Source organism: Neophocaena asiaeorientalis, unplaced genomic scaffold (assembly GCF_003031525.2).
Source record: "Neophocaena asiaeorientalis asiaeorientalis breed wild unplaced genomic scaffold, Neophocaena_asiaeorientalis_V1.1 scaffold218, whole genome shotgun sequence".
In the NCBI taxonomy this organism is placed as follows: Eukaryota; Metazoa; Chordata; class Mammalia; order Artiodactyla; family Phocoenidae; genus Neophocaena; species Neophocaena asiaeorientalis.
The window spans coordinates 1,991,102-2,008,834 of record NW_020172818.1 but is presented as its reverse complement, the minus strand read 5'-3'; positions in this window follow the sequence as shown (position 1 = coordinate 2,008,834).

The window sequence follows — 17,733 nt, the reverse complement described above, 5'->3', positions numbered from 1 at the left end:
GTAGACAAAGAAGTACAGATGCTTCAGTACCTAGAGACAAGTGTCTGGTATGAGTGCAAATGTGCAGAGGAGAGGCATGCCTTAGATGGAAAGGTTTACAAAGATAAATCAGGTGAATTTTAAATGACAGCATGGGTGGCAAGATAGATTGTTATCTGAAAAAGCCCCAAATGCAAAAATAAATATTTTATCTTGACAATCCCCTCCCCTAGAAATTTTGATGAGGGAAGGGCAGGAAAAGTGGCAGAACTAGCAATGGATGAAAAACAGTGTTTGCATAGTCTCACCATGCTCAGATCCCAGGGCTTGCTGAAGTATAACACAAAAGTAAACCGAACTCAACTAAGGCTAGAACCCAAGCCACTCCCAGAACAAATCCTGAAAAGATCAAAGGATAACCCTTCTGAGGCTGCTGCCCTGAAAGTTGGGAGTTAAGCTAAAGGGCAAAGTACAGTCTCCACAGTCCCATTTGAAACCAGTGGTAAGACAATCTAATGGGAGTGGAAGGAAGCATGAATACTCAGAGCACAGAGGATTTGCAGGGCAGTGGAAATATTCTGCATGGTACTGTAATGATGGATGCAAATCATTATACATTTGGTCCAACCCCATAGACTGTACATCACCAAGAGTGAACCCTAATGTAAACTATGGACCTTAGGTATGTAAACTATGGACTTTGGGTGATTATGATGTGTCAGTGTTGTTTCATCAGTTGTAACATATGTACCACTCTGGTGGGAGATGTTAATAATAAAGGAGTTTATGCATGCGTAGAGGTAAGCGATATATGGGAAATCTCTGTATCTTCCTCTCAATTTTGCTGTGAACCTCAAATTGCTCTTAAAAAATTATTTTTAAAAAATTCAGTTCAGGCCTTGTTGGAATCAGAGAGCAGTCCCTCACCATAGGTGTGCAATGAAAGAAAGGAACTGCACACTTTGAAAGTTGGAGATAAAGATATAACAATTTAAAATCCATTATTCTTTTAGACATGTCATGTTGCCATGTGAAGAGATATGAAGAAGTAGGAAAATGTGGCCTACAATCAGGAGCAAAATTAACCAACAGAAACAAAATCGCAGATAGTTCAGATGGCATAATTTGTTATCAAGGACTTTAAGACAACTATCATAAAAGTGTTAAATCATGTATAGTGTCAGATGGAACAAATGACTGAATATATGAATGTTTCTAGGAGGATATCAAATATATAACAGAGCATCAAGCTGACATTTTTGTACTGAAAAGTACGAAATAAGAAATAGAAATTTATTAGAGTGTTTTAACATCAGATAGAAAAAAAAGCAGAAGAAACCACTGGTGAACATAAAGATATGTCAATAGTAATTATCCAAATGAAAGTACACAAGGAATATAAGATTGGGAAAAAACTAATCAAGGGATTAGTGTTTGACGGGAAAATATTAAATTAGTAAACATGAATGTAATTTGAATCCCAGTATGAGAGGATATAAAGAATTAGGCAGAAAAATACTTAAAGAAACAATAGCAAAGCACTTTTAAAATTTAATTTTAAAAATCTCAATTTACAGACCCAAAAAACACAGGAAACACCAAGGAAAATAAGAACAAAGAAATTCACACCTAGACACAGCATAGTCAAACTTTTGAAAACAAATATAAAGAAAAAATTCTAAAAGCAGTCACCAAATAAATAAGACCGAATGAGTATAAGGGAAGGGGAACCAGATGTCAGTGAAACACTACCTTCTAAAGTGTTGAAAAAAAAGAAATGTCAACTTAGAATTCTATGCCCAGTGAAAATATACTTCAATACAAACATATAATGAGGAAATATTTAGATAAAAATATGTTGAAAATTCATTTCCAATATACCAACACTACACTTAATGGTAAAGAGAGGTTTTCAGGCTGAAGGAGATGATAACAGTCACTAATACCTAGAGTAAAGAATAAAAATAACCAATGATGGTTAATATGTTGGGAAATGTAAATAAAATACATTTTTCCTTTATTTTAGTAAAATCTTAAAGAAAAAACTGATTTTAAAGTACCATTTTAAAAATAAACCATTTTTATGGTTAATAACATAGAAATAAAATAAATAACAGCACAGTACAAAGAATGATGATGGGTAAATGGAATTATACTACAGTAAGGTTCTTACATTATCTATGAATTGCCATTATGTTAATTCAAAATAAATAATGTTAGGTCAATAATGTATTTATGAATGCTACAGCTATTATCAAAAATAAAATACATATTTTATACAAATATATAAAAGTTATACATATAAATATATGAAATAATATGGCTAAAAACAAAGGAAATAAAATGGAAGCTGAAAGAATGCCAAGAGGGCTATAATGTTGGATACACAACAAAATGCATTTGTGAAAACCCACAAAATTTTGCAGCACAAAAAGTATAAAAATTTAAGAAAACATCATCTAAAAGATTGGAGGCCCCCAGGATAGAATGTAGAAAGTGACTGAAGATGGGGGGGGGGGGAAGGGGCGGACCTAAATATCTTTGGAAGTAAGTGAAATCTATAAGACTAAAGGCAAAAGGAACTATACATTTAGCCTTGTACTCTAGTTGATAAGGACATTTCCCAAGGGGTATGAATTAAGGATTCTGATACTGCTATGCATGTATATTGGAACTGAACAACTAAGTGAACTGATGGCAGATGGTGGGAGCCACTCTTTTCACTGTTGGAGTGAGAGCACACAGGTAAGCAAGGAAAAGAGGCTAGAATGCTCCATATGTAATAAATTAGAGACATGAGTAAAAATTCATGTTTAACTTACTACAGATGTAGATTGTTCCATATATGAAAATTTATAGGTGTACACATGGGTTAGTATACACACTTATATTCCATTGCTCTGTCATTTTAGAGGGCCTAGAAGCATCAACACCCTAGTAGTATCATTCTATTATCATTCTTTGAAAAAAGGAACCGAGATTCCTTAGAGAAATGGCTTCTTGTAACACTGGATCAGGGACTCTGCCAAAGGATCCTGGAGCGTCTTGAAGTGTCAGGAAGTAAGGAAGTGCGCTCCTCCCCCTCCAAACACACACACACACACACACACACACACACACACACACACACAATGATTAAGGGGTATATCAAAAAAGCAGAGGAGCCAACCAAAAGAGTTCCCAGTGGCCAGAGCTGAAAAAATTTAAGCAATATAATAAAGTAGTATTGGATTATTACCTAAAGTATAAAATAAATGTCTATAAATTTATACTAATATAAATAAATGATTGAATAAATTAGTAAATGGGAGAGAGTAGGCAAAACTTCTGTTTAGAATTCCAAATAATTTATGTAGATACTGCCCCCTCAAGGAGGTGAAGCTTAACTCCCCACTTCTTAAGTGAGTACTGCATAGAGAGACCTTCCAAAGAATACAGTATGGGAAGGGGTAAATGAAACACTAACTTTACACGGAGAAACCGGACAAACGCTACCTCAGCCAGGTGATCAAGATTAACATCAACAGTGATGTCATGTTGATAGTATGTACTCAATATGACATGATGAAAATAGCACTTTACCTCTCTGGTATTCCTCCCAAAACCCATAGCCCCAGTGAAATCATGAGAAAAATATCGAATTCCAATTGAGGATTATTCTACAAAATTACCAATATTCCTACAAATGGCCTCGGTTCGCAAAAACAAGGAAGTCTAAGAAAATGTCATCACCAAGGGGAAACTAAGGAGACATGACTATTAAATACAATCTGGTTTCCTGGATGGAATCCTGGACCAGAAAACAGACATTAGGTAAAAATTAAGTAACTCTGATAAGAGTATGGGCTTGGGCTTCCCTGGTGGCGCAGTGGTTGAGAGCCCGCCTGCCGATGCAGGGGACACGGGTTCATGCCTCCACGTACCGAAAAAAAAAAAAAAAAAAGAGTATGGGCTTTAGTTAACAATGATGTATCAATATTGATTTACTAATTCTAACAAATATACAATACTAATCCAAGATATTAATAATAGGGAAGAATAAGTTGAGGAATATGATATCTTGATAACTTTTCTGTAAATGTAAAACTGTTCTAAATTGAAAAGTTTATCTAAATTGTCTTTGTTTTTAAAACAATCCAGTGAAGACAGGCAAGAAAGAAAGAAGGAAGGAAGAATGGAAGGAAGGAAGGACGGACAAATGGGTCAAATAGAAAATAAATAGCAATGGGAACTTCCCTAGCAGACCAGTGGTTAAGACCCAGTGGCACTTCCACTGCAAGGGGTGCAGGTTCTATCCCTGGTCAGGGAACTGAGATCCCTCCGGACATGTGACATGGCCAATAAATAAATAAATGTGTTTTAAAAAAATAGATAAGAAATAACAATACTGTCATATTAAACCTAATCATACCAAAATTTACATCCATTAAAATAGGCAAAGCACATTAATTAAAAAGCAGAGATGGAATTTTTACACGACAATATGAAAAAGAACAAGCAAAGTAAGAAGGTAGCATATATACACTACCAAATGTAAACTGGCTTGTGGGATGCAGTTGCATCGCAGGGGGAGATCAGCTCAGTGCTTTTTGGCCACCTAAAGGGGTGGGATAGGGAGGGTGGGAGGGAGATACGAGAGAGTGTATATGGGGATATATATATACATATACATATAGCTGATTCACTTTGTTATACAGCAGAAACTAACACAATATTGTAAAGCAATTTTACTCCAATAAATATGTTAATAAATAAATAAACATAAAGTAAACTACATCCATTTACATAATAATTATCTTTAAAGTAGTGACCAAGAGAGAACCTCAAATTCAGCCTGTGAAAAAAGACACATTACTTAGGGAAGAACAAAAATAAGAAAGACAAGACTTCTCACCAGAGAAAAAAGTGCAAGCTAGATGTTGGAGCAAAACTTTTGAAATACTGAAAAAAAAATTTTTAACTTCGAAGTTTATGCCTAGAAAAAGTATCTCTCAGCAACTAAAGCAAATAAACATACATACAAAAGCTCAGACATACAAAAGCTGAAAGAATGCATAACCAGTAGACTTGCATGATATGAAATGTGAAAGAAAGTCCTTCAGGCAAAAAAAAAAAATTGTATCAGATTGATATATGGATTTATACAAAGGACCAGAGAGACCCAGAAATGGTAACTATGTGGTGGTATGTAAAAGAGGTATTTTTAAATATGATTTAAAGAAATTTTAAAGATATTTGACTGTTTACAGCAGCGTGAATATTAATGCATTTTGGGGTTTATACCACATTCAGAAGTAAAAATGACAATAACATAACACAAAAGCCAGGAGAAGATAACTGGAAGTACACTGGTGTAAGAGTCTTATGCTCTATGTGAAATATATAATATCACTTGGAGGTAAACTAGAAATTATAATGAGGACTTCCTTGGTGGTCCAGTGGTTAAGACTCTGCTCTTCCACTGCAGGGACCACGGGTTCAATCCCTGGTTGGGGAAGTTCTGCCTGCCATGCAGTGTGGGCAAAAAAAAAAAAAAAAAAAAAAAAAAAATTATAATGGACTCTATAACCTAAAGATGAATACCAAAAACTGTAGCACAAACACTGAAGAAAAAAAATTTATATCTAATAAAGCCAAAAATAAGATAAAATCGAATTATACAAAACATGTTATTAATACAAAAGAAGAGAGAAAAGAGGTGGCATAAAAATCAAATACAACAAAAGGAAAACAAATGGAAAGATGATAAATTTATGTCCCAAAATACATTGAAATGTAAGTGGTCTAAACGCCCCAATTAAAAGGCAAAATATTTCAGAACAAATATAAAAGTAAGACCCTATTATTTGCTATATATCTTCCACAAGAAACCTACATTGTTTGTAAAGAAACTAATAGGTAAGAGTAAAAGGATGTGCCAACAAATTAGATAAATGAGACGAAATGTAAAATTCCTAGAAAGACATTAGCAAAACTGACTCAAGAAGAAATAATCTGAATAGGCCTAGAGCAAGCATGGAATTCGTAATTTCAAAATATTCAACAAAGAAAAATCCCAGGATTTGATAGCTTCACTGGTGAATTCTACATAATATTTAAAGTAGAATTAACACAAATCCATCACAAACTCATCCAAAAAAATAGAAGAAGGAATACTTCCCAATTTATTGTATGCTGGCAGTATACCCTAATACCAAAACGAGACAATGACATCCTAAGAAAAGAAAACTAGAAACCAATTCCCTTATGAACATAGACATAAAATCCTCAAAAAAAAAAAAAAATGAGCAAGTAGTATGTATCCCAGGAATGCAAACTTGCAAGAATAAAAAATCAAACTAATACACCTCATTCATAAAGAATAAAAACCATATGATTATCTCAATAAATGCAAAAGAACAAACTTGATAAGACTTTTTTACGATAAAAATAATCAACAAACCATTTATAAAAGGAAGCTCCCTGACCTAATAAAAAGTTGAGGTACAAAAACCCCACAGCTAACAGCATAATTAACATGAAAGAACTGAATGCTTTTTCCTTAAGATCAGAAGAAAGATAAGGAAGACCACTCTTGCCACTTCCATTCAACAATATATTGGAGACTCTAGCCAAGACAATTAAACAAAATAAAAATTAAACTTAAAAATTAAAGGCAGCCATATTGGAAAGGCTACCTGAAGATGACAAGTACTTGTATATAGAAAATCTTAAGGAATCCATAAAAATGCTCTGAGAACTAAAGGTACATAAATACAGCCAGATTACAGAATACAAGATCAGTATACCAAAATTAATTGTTTCTATACACTAGCAACGAACAATGCCAAAATGAAATTAAGAAAACAATTTCATTTGCAGTAGAATCAACAATAATAAAAAGGAATAAATTTAACAAAAATATAATACTTGTACCTTGAGAACTAAAAAACAATTATTGAAAGAAATTAAAGAGGAACCAAATAAATGAGAAGACAGCCCATAATCAGAGATCAGAAGACTTAATTTTAAGATAGCAATACTCCAAAAACTGATTTACAGATTCAAAGCAATTCTTGTCAAAACCCCATCTGGCTACTTTGCAGAAAATGACAAGCTGATCCTGAAATGTATATAGAAATTCAAGGGGCCCAGAATAGCCAAAATAATCTTGGAAAAGAAGAACAAAGTTGGAGGACTTACACATTCTGATTTCAAATATTACTGCAAGGCTACAGTAATCAAGACATTGTGGTGCTAGAATAAAGATAAACATACAGATAAATGAAACACAATTGAAAGCCCAGAAATAAACTCTTAGGTTTATGGTCAATTGGTTTTCCACAGTGGGGCTGAAATAGTTCAAAGGGGAAAGAATAGTCTTTTCAAAATGTGCTCTAGGAGAAAGCAATAGAAGAATGTTACCATTGGAAATCCATAGCCAGAAACATAAAGAGCCAAAGGAATAAATAATCCAACTTTAACTCTCCGTTCACCTTCTGATACCAATGGTACATTATGATGCCTCAAACCTAACCAGGACAACCATCCAAGGATCAAGGAACACAGTCAATGCATACCATAAAGAACAGCCTCCTTTGGACATACAGAGTAAGAAGTAGGTAAGGTATAGGTAGATTGAAAAAACAAATAGTGAAAATTGAGATTAGATTAGACCAACCCCCTGAAAAATTCAGATAATCTCCCCACCTCAAAGTCACATCTATCATGTCCTTTATGCCATGTAAGGTAAAAAATTCACAGATTCTGGGATTAAAGCATAGATATCTTTGCAGGGTCATTATTTTTCCTACCACTCTTTACTAAATCATTCTTTTACTATGATCTAATTTAAATAATAATTGTGCCACACAAGAAAAACTGTACACAAATGTTCATGGAGGCATTATTCATACTAGACAAAAAGTAGAAATAACCCAAATGTCCACCAACATTGAATATATGTTGAATATGAATAAATTGAATATGAATAAATAAAATGTAAATCCATACAATGTGATATTATTAGGCAATCAGAAGGAATGAAGTACTGATACATGCTAAGGTGAGCTTTGAAAGCATTATGCTAAGCAAAAGAAGCCAGTCAGTCATGAAAGACCACATGTTATGATTCTATTCTATGAAATATCCAGAATAGGTAAATCTATAGAAACAGAATGGAAAATGTCCTGCCTAGGACTCTAGGGTGGGGACCTGGGGAGAATGGGGAGTGACTGTTGATGGGTATAGTTTCTTTCTAGGATGATGAAAATATTCTAAAATAAGTGAATTCTATCCCAACAAAGCTGTTTAAAAAGTATGAATGACAAGACTAAATTATTATACAGTGTTAATGGTCAAGATAACAGATCTCCCTTAGGAGAGAAAGGAGGGAATGGTTGGAAGAGACTCAAGGGGAACCGGTGTATTAACAATGTCCTAGTTCTTCACCAAGTGGTGGTTACGTGAGTGTTCTCTTTGTTGTCATCCATCGAGCAGTACATTTAGGATTTATACATTTGCTGGGTCTGTCTTATACTTCAAAATAAAATGTCTAAATAATTTTTTTAAATAGTGATAAATATATTTCTACCCATGACATAAAGAAGGAACAATAGTTTGGAAGTATTACACTAGTAACAATGTTCTAATGATGATAAAAAGAAGTAGAGAGATAACATGAAATATTTGAGATTTTAAAAATCCAACAAGAATTGGAAGTGAATTGAAAGAGAAAAGAGAGGGTGGTGTTAAAGATTACTTTTAGCTTTCTTGCTGTCAGACAGTTTTCCTTTCTGACAGCAAGCAGACTGGATTTAAGTGAAAATGCATATGTGTTTCAATATACTGGATCTGAGATGCTTTATCATCCAACTGAAGGTGTCAAATAAAAGCTTTATATACATGTTGGAAATACAGGAGATATCCAATTTGAACATTCTGCTGATTTTCCCATTTGTGTTTCTAGACCTACCCCACATTTTCCCCTGTCTTTCTGTATGTTTTCTTTTTGTTTTTGTTTTTTATGAGATGCATCAACTGTATCCCTCGACCTCTGGGCAGAGAGTTATCTTGGTTGAGTTTGTCCAGTGGGAGATACCAGAAGATCAGAGGATGAAAGGAGAGTAAAGTTCATGTGTAGGAATAGTAAAAGCTCCCAGCCTTTGCTAGCCCCAGGGTGCCTTACCAACTCTTTTTGATTTTGGTTTCTCTTATCCCTATACACAATTCTTATTAAACTCTCCTTAATCAGACCATTTGAATGTACCATCTGTTTCCTGTCAGGATCTTGAGTAATTCAGGAATTGGCACAAGAAGTGGCCCCAGGAAACATCCTTAAAATAGGTTCCTGGAATGGGTAGGTAGAATATTTGAGAAGCTCACAGATAGCTTCTTTTCTTTGGGAAATGGGACACTGATAACCTCTGGCATGCTGTGACATCATGGTTAGTCGAATAATCACTGGTGGTGGCATAAGACGAAGTGTAGATGCAATGAAGGCGTTGGGAGATCAAGTGGCTGTGGCTCTTAGTCACTATGGCAACAGTGGTTATTACAAAGATTGTAGTGAGAGAAAAGAAAAAAAAATGAAGGTCTGCTTCAGAACATGAATGAAAAATCAGAACGCTTCTATGGAAACCTAAAAGCGTCCCTTATCTCCAGTAGCCATAGGGAAGGTATGAATGAGAATCAAGCCCAAGGACTGAATATAATTGCACAGTGGTTAAAGCCCACTAAATGAAAAAAACAGCCAGGTTTCTTATGCTAAGGTAAGACTACTAGTGGAAAAAGAATAAGACATGTGGGAAAACAAGGAAAAGGATGAGAATTTTGAATCTCCAAATTCTGGGTATACTCAACTGAGATTTGAAAGGTAACGAATTGGATTTCAGCACCCAAGGAGGAGTGTTCACATCCACAAGGCTAGTTAATTAATGTAGGGGTTTAACATTGGCTTACAGATAATGAGGAAGCAATGCTAGAAATTCTCTGACATAGTGCAGTGGCTCTAAACCTTGGTTGTACATTGGAATCACCAAAGAAACATTAAAAAAAATTCATGTCTTGGTCCCACCCACATAGAGTCTGATTTTAACATTCTGGGATACATTCTGGGCATTTGAGTTTTCTGAAGCTCCCCCAGGTGATTCTAATGTGCAGCCTGAGTTGAAAATCACTGATGATGGAGAAGGAATCTGAAGGTTTAGGATATGGGACTATTAGAGCAGGTTTATCATGTGTAACCTCCTCAGCTTCCCTCTACCAATCACCCTGAAAGAGCCTGGAGGATACTTCCCCTACCAAAGCATCTTTGAAAATCTCTGTGGTGAATGCCTCCTATGGGCCAAAGATGACTGATGGTAGAAGATACTGCAATAGAAATGGCACAAATTTCAGTGGAAAAATAGCATGCCAGTGTAGAAGAGCCCAGATCAAGTGGCTTAACCATCAGAAACAAGGTGTTTAAAATTACATTAATAAGGCATGTGTTGAGCTGATCATAGTGTTCTGATCTGCATTAACCTGTGTCATCGGCTATCTAACCACTAGGTCTCTCAGAATGAAACAGATGAACAGCCTACTGAGGTGTGGCTTAATATATAAAAGCAGAAAATTCCTACGTCTGTCTGGTGTTGAAAATCTAATTCAAGTCATCATAATGGGAATTCATACCCTCTTATCCAGGTCCAAAATCTAAGTCAATACACACACCTAAAGCACCTCTACTGAAGGGAAAGTTGCTTCCCTTTGAGAAAGGATCTGCAACATAGCTATTGATGAATATTGTGTATTCCCCAAACCGTCTCTCTGTGACTTCTAGCCATTTACCAGGTTATGCACTGGTGAAAGGGAAATACTCAGAATTTCTGGGGGATTATTAAGTAAAGGTTCTGAACTGCTACTAATCATTAGAGACTCTAAATATATCTTGTTACCCTGAGAGTGGGCATTTATTAAAGTCAGGTGATAGATGGAATCTTGACTTGATTCATATCAGAGTGAATCTAAGGGGACTTTGTGGGTTATTTACATTAGGACAAAGCAAGTGAAAGCTTCTCAATCTGCATCCATGGCTAAGACAGTAAATCAAAAGCAATGCTCAATCACTAGGGGTAATGCAGAACAGTATCACCATCAAATGCTAGAAAGATGTGTGTAGTTAGGGGTACAAGGAATTCTTAATACATACCCAATTAACTCACATTTTTGGCTGATGAAAAGCCAGTTTTGGAGACTGACTATGGATCATTACAAACAAAATCAAGCATTAATGCCTATAGCAGCTCTGTTTTCAGATGCAGCATCTTTACTGGAGAAAATCAGTATTACCCCTGCCACTTGCATGGTTTAAAGGATAGTGGATCAGCAGCAGCAGCATCACCTACAAACTTATTAAAAATGCAAATTCTTGGATCTCATTCCTGATAGACTAAACCAGAAACTCTAGAAGTGAGGCCCCCAAATCTGTGTTTTAACAAGCCTTTAAGATGATTCTTTTGCCCTTTTTTGTTAGAGAAACACTGACTTAGATCAATTTTTTTTCCCCAATTCCTATCATGAAAAATACTCATAAGCAATTTGCCTTCACAAGGCAAGGATAGTAACTCATCTGTACTGTCTAGTCATGTTTCATGCTGTCTTTCATAATATAAACTGGAGAGAACTTAATCATTTTGTGTCCTATAAAATTGATGCCCTTATGTTAATTGGTCTATAAGTAGGAAGTGGCACATACTAGATACCTTATTAAGACATATGGGTACCAAGGGTTGAGAGATAAACCCTGTAAAAGTTCAAGAGCCTGAGCCTGCCACACTGATATAACGTTTTAGTGGTCTGGGATAGGACAGGATATTTCTTCTAAAGTGAAAGATAAATTACTGAAACTTGCACCACCTGCTTTTAAGAGGCATAAAACTGGTTGAGCCTATTGTGGAAGTAAAACACACTACCTTTAGACATGATTATCTGACTAATTCACTGGCTAATTCATTAGATGTCCTAAGATTGGAGCCTGAATTAAAACAGGCTCTTCAGTCGGTCTATGCTGCAGTGCAAACTGTCACCATTTGGGTCCTATGCCAGCAGAAGTAGTTGTTTGATACAAAGAAGTTACATGAAGCTTCTGGAAAACTCAAAAAGAAGAACGTAACTGTGCACAATTCTGCAGTTTTGCTATAGGACCATTTATACTTTTCTGCCAAAAATTCATATCCATTTGAAAATCATTTTTATACTGACAGTTGGGCTCTTTTTAATATTGAATACCTGATCACAGGTCTATGAGAAATGAACTTCTCATTATTAAATGATGATTATCTCATTCAATTAAAATTAGATGTTAAAGATTAACAGTGACTGGATTTACCCTCACATCTAAAACAGCTGAAAAACTGGATAGAAACAACTTTTCAAAATATTGGGCATTGGCAGTGAAAGATAGTCATCCCTGAAAGAGGAGAAACAAGTGACAGTTTGTTTCCAAGCTGTGTCTAAGGGACAAGGGACCTAGACAGAGCCCAGAGATGTCCCTGAGCTGGACAAGATAGCTCTGGGAATTTGAGAAAGAGAAGGCAGCTAGGTTTACATGGCAAAGTACCAGGTGAGAGCCAAGAATGAAGAGATTTTCAGAGGGTCCCCCTAAAGGCTTCAGCTGAGTACTGGCCAGCATATCCATGTGAGAAAATTATGTAAGACTTGAAAAGGAATCACTTGAAAGAATTATGTAGAATAATTACCAAGTGAGGATCACAGAAGACTTGGAATAGCTCCTATTTCTGCCAGCCAGATTAGAAGACCTCACAGTTCAAGGGACATCAGAGTACCCAAAATGTTTTGACCTTGGTAGTTGGCCAAAACTAGTCCCAGATTAAATGCTACTTCTAAAAAAGCTTTCAAAAAAAGACCAAAAATCATATTGTTCATGAATAACAGCACTGAATTCTAGGAAAAAGCTCAGTAATATTTACAGAAATGAAGTTTATGGGACTACAAAAATATCCATCTCCAAACAAAGTGAAATCCATCTCCAAACAAGGTGAAATCCATAATGGCTGGCATTAAATCTAGAAATCACTAGGCATTTAAAGAAACAGGAAAGAAAATATTAATCAACTGAAAATGGTACAGATGGTAGAAGTAAAAGACAGTTACTTTAAAACTTTAATGTAACTATATTCCACATGTTCAAGAAGCAAGAAGAAAAATTAAACATTTTTAAGCGGACACAAAATATAGAAATAGGATTGAAGTTGATATCCTAGAGATGAAAACTATAATGTTTAAAATTAAAAAATAATTAATGGCTTAAGAGCAGGTTAGAAATTGAAAAAAAAAAAAAAAGGATTAGTAAATTTGAAGAGTAGCAACAAAATCTATCCAAAATGAAACACAGCGGAAAAAAGACTGAAAAAAATTAGCATAACATCATTGTACTGTGGTATAACTTTAAGAGGGCATGTATGTGTTTAATCAGGGTCTCTGAAGAAGGGGAAAAGAGGATGACAACAATATCTGAAAATATAAGGGCTGAAATTCTCTATAACTGATAAAAATTATGAACCTATAGTTACAAGAAGCTCAATAAACCTCAAGAACAAGAAATATGAAAAAAAAATAAACCATGAAAGATCACAGTCAATTTGAGTAAACCAGTGAAAAGAGAAAAATCATAGAAGTAGCCAGTGGAATAAGATACATTATGTAGCTAGGAACAAAGATAAGGTGATTTTTTTCATTTGAAAAGCCAGAACATGTTTAAGTACCAAAAGAAAATAAACTACCAACCTAGAATGCCACACCTAGTTAAAATATCTTTCAGAAACAAAGGGAAAATAAAGAAGTTTTCAGAAATATAAAAATTGAAAGAATTCATAACCAAGACCTGCACTATAAGAAATGTACTATCAAAAAATTATACCAGGTGAAATTATGAATCAACACAAAGAAATGAAGGGCATCAGAAATGGTAACTATATAGGAATATGTAAAATATTTTTCTAAGAATTTAAATATTTTAAAAGGTGATTGAATGTCAAATTAAAACTATGTATTTGGGGATTTACAAAATAAGTAGAACTAAAGTGTATATGACAATAGCAGAAAGACCAGGAAGAGAAAAATGGAAATATTGTGTTGTGAGATTCTTATATTATAGGTGAAGAAGTATAATACAACCTGAAGGTTGACGGTGAGAAGCTAAACATATATAATATATGCCAAAATAATATGACAACGTTTTAGCTAATATGTCAGTTTAAAAAATAGAAATCATTAAATATACTCAACCCAAAAGAAGGCAGGGAAAAAAAGAAAAAGGAAACAAATAGTGCAAATCGAAAATGAATGACAAAATGGTAAACTTAAAGCCAACCATACAAGTAATCAAATCGAATGTAAATGGTCTAAACAGTCCAACTGAAAGACAGAGATTGTCAGATTGTATTTAAAAAAGCAATTATTAACAGTATGTTGCTTAAAAGAAACATACTTTAATATAAAGCAACAACGAGAATAAAGTAAAAGTGTGGTAAGAGATGTGCTATGTTAACAATTTAAACAAATGTGGTGTGACTCTATTTATGTCAGACTTAATAAATTCAAAACAAAACATTTAGCTAGGGATAAAGGGAGCCATTTCATCTAACAAAGAGGTCAATTCATCAAGAGGACATAATAGTTCCAAATATTTATACACCTAATAATTATAACAGCTTTTTAGTACAACTTCCAGGAGAAATAGGTAAATCCACAATAAAAGTTGGATTTTAACACTTCTTTCCAATAATGAATGGACAAAAAAATCAATAAAAATATAAAAGGCTGAATAACACTACCAACCGATTGTATTTAAATAACAATTTATGGATCTCTCAACCTAATGATAACAGAATACACATTGTTTTAAAGTGCACACAAGGGAGAGACCTCCAAGATGGTGGAGGAGTAAGATGTAGAGATCACTTTCCTCCCCACAAATACATCAGAAAGACATCTACATGTGGAACAACTCCTACAGAACACCTACTGAACGCTGGCAGAAGACCTCAGACTTCCCAAAAGGTAAGAAATGCCCCACATACCTGGGTAGGGCAAAAGAAAAAACAGAGACAAAAGAATAGGGACTGGACCTGCACCTCTGGGAAGTAGCTGTAAAGGAGGAAAAGTTTCCACACACTAGGGAGCCCCTTCACTTGCAGAGAAGGGGGTGGCAGGGGAGACGCTTTGGAGCCACGGAGGACAGCACAGCAATAGGAGTGCAGAGGGTAAAGCAGAGAGATTCCCGCACAGAGGGTCAGTGTTGACTAGCACTCAACAGCCTGAGAGGCTTGTCTGCTCACCCGCCAGGGCAGATGGGGCTGGGAGCTGAGGCTCAGGCTTCGGAGGTCAGATCCCATGGAGAGGACTGGGGTTGGCTGCGGGAGCACAGCCTGAAGGGGGTTAGTTCACCACAGCTAGGTGGGAGGGAGTCCAGGAAAAAGTCTGGAACTGCCTAAGAGGCAAGAGACCATTGTTTTGGGATGTGCGAGGAGAGGGAATTCAGATCACCGCCTAAAAGAGCTCCAGAGATGGGGTGATCTGCGGCTATCAGCGTGGACACCAGGAACGGGCATGAAACGTTAAGATTGCTGCTGCAGCCATCATGAAGCCTGTGTGCAAGCACAGGTCACTATCCACACCTCCCCTCCCGAGAGCCTGTGCAGCCCGCCACTGCCAGGGTCCCGTGATCCAGGGAAAACTTCCCCAGGAGAACACACAGTGTGCCTCAGGCTGTTGCAACGTCATGCCAGCCTCTGCCACCGCAGGCTCACCCCACATTCTGTACCCCTTCCTCACCCTGGTCTGAGTGAGCCAGAGCTCCCTAATCAGATGCTACTTTAACCCCATCCTCTCTGAGCAAAGAAGAGTTGCCCTCAGGTGACCTACACACAGAGAAAGGGTCAAATCCAAAGCTGAACCCCAGGAGATGTGCAAACAAAAAGACAAAGGGAAATTTCTCCCAGCAGCCTCTGGAGCAGCGGATTAAATCTACACAATCAACTTAATGTACCCTGCATCTCTGGAATACCTGAACAGACAATGAATTAACCCAAAATTGAAGCAGTGGAGTTTGAGAGCAACTGTAGACTTGGGGTTTGCTTTCTGCATCAAATTTCATTCTGGTTTTATGTCTATCTTAGTTTAGCATTAAGAGTTCATTATCATTGATGGATTTGTTTATTGATTTGGTTGCTCTCTTCCTTTTTTTTTTTTTAATAGAGATATATATATATTTTTCCTTTTTCTCTTTTTGTGTGTGTGTATGGGCATGCTTCTTTGAGTGATTGTGTCTGTATAGCTTTGCTTTTACCATTTGTCCTAGGTTCTGTCTGTCTTTTTTTTCTTTTTTAGTATAGGTTTTAGTGCTTCTTATCATTAGTGGATTTGTGTTTTGGTTTGGTTGCTGTCTTCTTTCTTTCTTTCTTCCATATTTTTCTTTTTTTATTACTTATTTTATTATTATTTTATTATTACTATTATTATTTTATTATTACTTTATTTTATTACTTATTTGATTATTATTTATTCTTTTAAAAAGTTAAATTTTTTATTTTTAATAATTTTTCTTATTTTTGATTTTAAAAAATTTATTTTATTTATTTTTCTTTCTTTCTCTTTTTTTTTTCTCCCTTTTCTTCTGAGCCGTGTGGCTGACAGGGTCTTGGTGCTCCAGCTGAGTATCACGCCTGTGCCCCTGAGGTGGGAGAGCAGAGTTCAGGACATTGGTCTACAAGAGCCCTCCCAGCTCCATGTAATATCAAAAGGTGAAACCTCTCCCAGAGATCTCCATCTCGACACTAAGACCCAGCTCCACTCAACAACCATCAAACTACAGTGCTGGACACCCTATGCCAAACAACTAGCAAGACAGGAAAACATTCCCACCCATTAGCAGAGATGCTGCCTAAAATCATAATAAAACACACTACCAGATGTGGTCTTAGCACCAGAGAGACAAGATCCAGCCTCATCTACCAGAACACGGGCACCAATCCCCCCAACCAGGAAACCTACATAACCCACTGAACCAACCTTATGCACTGGTGGCAGACACCAAAAAAAATGGGAACTATGAACCTGCACTCTGCAAAAGGGAATGCAAAACACAGTAAGTTAAGCAAAATGAGAAGACAGAGAAACACACAGAAGATGAAGGAGCAAGGTAAAAACCCACCAGACCAAAAATATGAAGAGGAAAGGCAGTCTACCTGAAAAAGAATTCAGAGTAAAGATAGTAAAGATGATACAAAATCTTGGAAATAGAATGGAGAAAATACAAGAAACATTTAACAAGTACCTAGACGAACTAAACAGCAAGCAAACAATGATGAACAAAACAATAAATGAAATTAATAATTCTCTAGAAGAAATCAATAGCAGAGTAACTGAGACAAGAACGGATAAGTGACCTGGAAGATAAAATAGTGGAAATAACTACCACAGAGCAAAATAAAGAAAAAAGAATGAAAAGAATTGAGGACATTCTTAGAGACTTCTGGGACAACATTAAATGCACCAACATTTGAATTATAGAGTTCCCAGAAGAAGAGAAAAAGAAAGCGACTCAGAAAATATTTGAAGAGTTTATAGTTGAAAACTTCCCTAATATGAGAAAGGAAATAGTCAATCAAGTCCAGGAAGCAAAGAGAGTCCCATATAGTATAAACCCAAGGAGAAACACACCAAGACACATATTAATCAAACTATCAAAAATTAAGTACACAGAAAAAATAT